Raw genomic sequence first — 6,000 nt, 5'->3', positions numbered from 1 at the left:
TTAAAATTTGAAAAACATATGAAAACATATATTTCTATCGACATCAAACATGAAACAGTAATCTTCTTCCTCTAAAAGGCAAAATTTTACACCCCCTGTCCCCACCCCTTCACCAGTCAGTGTTTGTTGAAATGATCTAGGACTTTCAATCTCAATCTTTTTAATACATTTTGACATTACATATCTTCTCCTTCCCTTTATTTCTGACATTTGCAGGAAGTTTCCTAACTACATTAGCAATAGTAATCTAAATTTAATGCTATTTCACTGGTTCCGTCTTTACATTTTCTTTTATAAATCTTCCTGATTCCTAAATTCTTTCTTATGATTAATTTCTTGGTTCATTGGAGCACTGATTCAATAATTTTTGGGAAGCAAGGTACACTAACAGGATGTGTTTTGAAGCTTTGCACATTGGAGATTGTTTTCCTTCTACCTCCCCGTATGAAGGCTAACGTGTCTGGGGCTAGAATTCTGAGAACACAGTATTTGCTCCTGGAAATTGCATCAAAAAAAAAAAAAAAAAAAGAGAGAACGGAAATCTACACTCAAAGCTGAAACTTTTCACAGCAGTCGTTACATGGACAATGTTCCAATGTTTTCTTCCAATATTCATTTAAAGAAGAAATCTGAGGTCAATTGGATTATTTGCTTTTTAAAAAGATTTTCGTTAGAGCATAGTTGATTAACAGTGTTGTGCCAATTTCTGCTGTACTGCATACACATATATGTATATGTATGTACACATATGTATATATTCTTTTTCTCATACTCTCTTCCATCACATTCTATCCCAAGAGAGTGGATATAGTTCCCTGTGCTTTTGCATCATAAATGCAATGTGCTCTTACTGAAAACACGCATAAGAGGTTATCTGAGTCTTTTCCTTCTCTCCATGACTCCAGGGACAACCTCTGCCCTGATGCTTTAGCACGCCTACGGTCTTTTGAGCCACTGTTGCTTTTGATCACATATCCATTGAGTGTACTCTGTTTGCCCAATCTGCAGGGGGACGGCTATGTTGGCTCAGCACTGTTTGACATATTCTGCCTCAGGGAATCTGGGAATATGGGCCCCTGATCAAATATTTCTGACTACAGAAAAAAGACTTAGATTTACGTAGTTTTACCTTGTGAATTTTTGAAGTCTGCTCCCCACCCCACCACCCGGGGAAATCGAGGAGGGAGCTATAGCTCCAGGTCAGTCACTTCAAGGAACCTCATCTCTGGGCCAGTGGTTCCTTTCCACAGGTGTCCTGGCAGCCAGAAAGTTAGCTGGGGCTCTTGCTTCCCTCCTCTGACACAAGTACCTTTATTAGGAGCCTATACAACTTAACTCATCATCTGCACCATTTGCAAACTCTTAGTAAGAACCATAAGGGTGCTGATTTCCTCACATGTAAGGGGGTGCTAGGACTTACCCCATGGTGGTGTTGTGAGGATTGATGAAGACCACAACACATACACACACACACTGCTGCCACATCTCCCCAGGCTTTTCCTTTCCACACAGAGATTTCATTCTTTTTCTGTGTGTGTGTGCACTTTCTAGGGCCACATCCACAGCATATGGAAGTTCCCAAGCTGGTTTCCCAAGCTAGGGGTTGAATCAGAGTTTCAGCTGCCAGCCTACACCACGGCCACAGCAACCCGGGATGCAAGCTGGGTCTGTGACCTACACCACAGCTCATGGCAATACTGGATCCTTAACCCACTGAGAGAGGCCAGGGATCAAACTCACGTCCTCATGGATACTAGTCAGGTTTATAACCTGCTGAGCCACAATGGGAATTCCCACACACAGAGATTTCAAAGCTGGAAAGCATTTCCCTCAGCCCAGACTCACCATCTTTTCCATGTACAATAATTCATTTTCAGTGGGAATTTGGAGGAGGGAGTAAGTTCTTTCATTCCAACAGTATCTGGCACAAAGTCAGTTCTTAATTTAGATCTGTTGAATGGAAGACGATTCATAGCATCAACTCCCCTCTCAATTCTAAAACTTTCCTGTTTATAAGTATGAGAAAGTGACCTAATGTCACCTCCAGAATGTCAAGGCTTACTGAAAACAGTTTTATCACAGTTGGCAGCAGCTGACACCAATCAAAGTCCAATTAGTCGATGAGAATGTCAGAGAAATGATTTTAGAGTCCTTTAGGGCTGGGAGTTGGAAAGGCAATCGGTCAGCGGTGCTAGACAAGAGGCTTGGAAATTTACTGAAGAGTTTTTAAAGGAGTTGGAACACCTAAATGAACATATCCTAATCAAAGATAGACCGAGCAGCTGAAATCTGTTCAAAGGCTTTCAGAGCTTCAGCACTGAGCTAATTTTAATCACCGTCTTTAGATAAGAGAGAAATAAGCAGGTCACTTTGGAACATTCAGAAATTCTATGTGGGGTTTGAGATTGGGAACAAGACGGTGGACTACAGAGTCTAAACACCTCCCTCACACCAAGACAGCAGAGGCCCAAACAGCTCCCTACGTCATCAGACCAACATTCCTTTGCAGTTTCTGGAATAAGTTCCAAAAAATATTGGATTCGGAAAATAGAACGGAATTCATTTTGGAGCAACCAAATTAATCCTTCTTTAATGGTGAAGAACATGGTATATCAAGTTCAAAACAAACCTCAAAGTGGCAGGAGTCAAACTATATAAAAAAGCTAAGAGGTTTTGTAGTACAAGAAAATAAAAATAAGAAGTCAGACCTCCATGAGGCTCCCTCCCAGGGGATTTGGCCATACGTGGTACAAAGAGACTTTGGTCAGATAAGCCCAAAGCAATGGTTGTTCATGACAATCTGCCTAGTAATGCCTAAAAGCAGACTGCATCCTAAAGAAAATGGAGCTCTCCTCACTGTACCCGAAAGGAGAGTATTAAATTATTTTATGTTAAGCCACTAAGATTTGGGGATTTCTTTATTTCTGCCGTACAGTCTAGTTGTAATGTTAGTTATCACTAAAATATGCTCTGAAAACAACCAGAAAATACCGGTAGCTTAGAACACTGTTAGATGTTCTCACATTAGATGCGGTTGTGGATTGGCTGTGTGTCTGCTTTATGTGTCTTTATCTTGGCATTTGAGGTGAAGAAGTAGCCCTAACTGTCAGAGGCAAGAAAGCAAGAGGAACCACATGACTGCTTAAAACTCCTGCTCAAAAACGGCACACAACACTTCATTGCTCACAGCAAGTCACATGGCAAAGCCTCACAACAATGGAGCAGAGAACTATAAAGCCTCCACAGAAATGAGCAGTAAATGATTGGGAACAATAATGCAACCCACCAATGTACCTTATCCTGGCTAATACATACACTGAGAAATAAATGGTCACAGAATAATAAAGCAAAAACAAACCCCCAAAACTTCAACATGTGGCTTTGGTCTAGCAGTGAGCTATTGAGAAAACTGCTCTCTGAAGCTGGAGATACAGAGATCCATGTAGCATATTTGGTAAAACTATCTCCTGAGGTAAAGTGGGAGGTAGATCATATGCCTACTGAGCAGATATCTTTAGAGGAAAGGGTAGGAAAACTGAAATTTAATTTTATATGTTGTTATTGCTATCTTTGGCAGTATCATAAGACAAATAATACCTGGGGGGATGGCCATTTCAACCAGAAATGAAGTAAGTAGAGAGTCTAGAAATGTGGGGTCTTGCAAGACCAGAAAAACTGACTGCTTCCAGATGCTGAAGAGTAAGCTGCAAGATGTGAAAACAACCTTAAGAGAAAAACAAACTAAAAAGGGAACTTTGGATCAGAACTCACCCTGATCCATCTATCCATCTAACTCTGGACTGATACTTGAAAGATATCCTTCTGTCTTATTTGACCTAGTGTGTTTTGAGGTCTCTTTGTTATAGTATCTTATACCCTAATACATAACTGTAAAGTCTCCGAGTATCACTCCTTCCAAGATTCTATTGTATCGTCCATCTCTTGGAGATCATAACAATTGTCCAGGCTTGTCTGACATCTAACCTAAATTTGGATAACTTCTTGTTCATTTAGCTTTTAAAACTGCCAAAAGAGGGAGTTCCTATTGTGGCTTAGCAGGTTAAGGACCTGTTGTCTCTGTGAGGATTGGGTTCAAATCCAGTGTTGCTGTGGCTATGGTGTAGGCAAGTAGCTGCAACTCTGATTCAACCCCTAGCCTGGGAACTTCCATATGCTGCAGGTCTGGCAGTAAAAAAAATAAATAAATAAAAATAAAATAAAATAACCAAAAGAAAGAATCTCATATAATGCATTTCCCACCTCATATGAAATGTCACTCTTAGGGAACTATAAAAGAACTATAAAAGCACTGCAGACAATTATAATCTGGTATAGTCTTTATATTGAATTTAAAGTCCAGTGAAGATGCAAAGTCAAATCTAGGTATTGACATTCTCCCCAGTTCAGTTCAGTCATTCAGACATTTATTGCAAACCAGGGAGATTGAGGTATAGGCAATTTTTGCCCTCAAGAAGGTTACCATTGATCAAGGGAAATGTATCAGAATGCATAAACTTGTGCTACAGAGCAGCAGATGCTATTGCAGAAGAAAGGAGGCGTGGAGTGCTATAGGAACAGAGATGCACAACACCTATCTCAGTTGGAGGCAAGGGCTTAGGGCAGGGTTTGCAGAGAAGATGCCTTAGCAGAGTCTTAAGGGAAAAAGTGAAACATTTTCTTTGCAAAGATGAAGGGAATAAGTATTATAGGCAGAAAGAGCCATAGGAACTAAGTCAAGTATGTGAAGGGGACATATTAAGCCCTATTGCAGAGTCTCCAGCTGAGGGTTTTATGCAGGTCTGCCACGTTTTGTGAGCACATGGCCACTGGGACTCTGGAAGCTACCCCTTGTGCTTGCCTTTCTTTTAGGTGGGAATCATTTCAGATGGCCAGCCTCAGGGAATGTCCTTAAATACAACAAGTCATGTGTATAACGTTGCTAAAGTCTCTCCCATGTTGGTTGACAATTCTCCATAGGGTTTCTTGTATCAGCTTTTGTTCCACGTTCTCTTTTCAAGGTTGTTTGTATAACAGACAACCTTGGGTGATAGAGAGGGTATCTCTCTCCAGGACAGAAAGTACATTAGTTTCATGACCCAGGATAATAAAGATCATGTCTCCCTCCAGACATGATCCCAAGGCTGGGCAAGTTTACCAGCATCACTCTTTCAAAAACAGGGGTTTCCTCAACTGTGATGCAAACCCACTTTGGGCACGACTTCACTTAGGTTCCCTGCAGACTTGGGGGAAAGGAGGACCAATGTGAACATGAAGCTCATGCAGCCTGCTAAGCCATCAGTGATATAGTCCTTTGTCTCTGACCCAGGAGACTCGGGTCTCCTACCAGCATATGTGAAATTGTGGCAGGATAGCTTGTTAACTTGCAAGTAAATAAAATCTCAGACTCCTCAGAGTTCTTGGCATTTCAGGTATATTTTCATTTTTAATCAGAAAACGTTCCCTTAAACCAAGGGGGAGGGATTTCTAAGGAAGAATTTCAGGTATCAACCAACAGATAAAGAAATATTTTTAAAGCAATGAACTCTCCCTTTGTCACCATCTTACCCAGCTGTGTGTTAGGACAGCCCTGTCTGAGTGCTTTGACTGGCTCACCCTCTGAAATGAAGTGGAACAGTCAAGGTCAGCGGAACCTTTAGAAGGAGATTACTAATGCTTTTCAATGTACCTCAAAAAAAAAAATTCTTTGAAAGCCTGGCAATGATTCATGTGTATGCTAATAGCTTTTGTTATATTTCATTTCATTGTTGAAGGTATTGCATCATGTTCTAGAGTGTGAACCTGTAGTTAAATCAACTTTATGGGAAACCCTATATGTCCAACTCCCTGCCTTCTGAATTATAGGGGCTTTGTAAACTCCTAGGAAGTGTCCTGGTCATATAATCAAAGTCACCTCAGCAGCACAGTGTCCATTTTCAGTCTGGGATGAATTAGAAAGAGAGCATGTGGAATACCAGCAAATTTCTTTAGGGAAAATGGCAT

This window comes from Phacochoerus africanus, chromosome 8, assembly GCF_016906955.1.
Source record: "Phacochoerus africanus isolate WHEZ1 chromosome 8, ROS_Pafr_v1, whole genome shotgun sequence".
Lineage (NCBI taxonomy): Eukaryota > Metazoa > Chordata > Mammalia > Artiodactyla > Suidae > Phacochoerus > Phacochoerus africanus.
Note: the sequence above shows the minus strand (reverse complement) of the source record.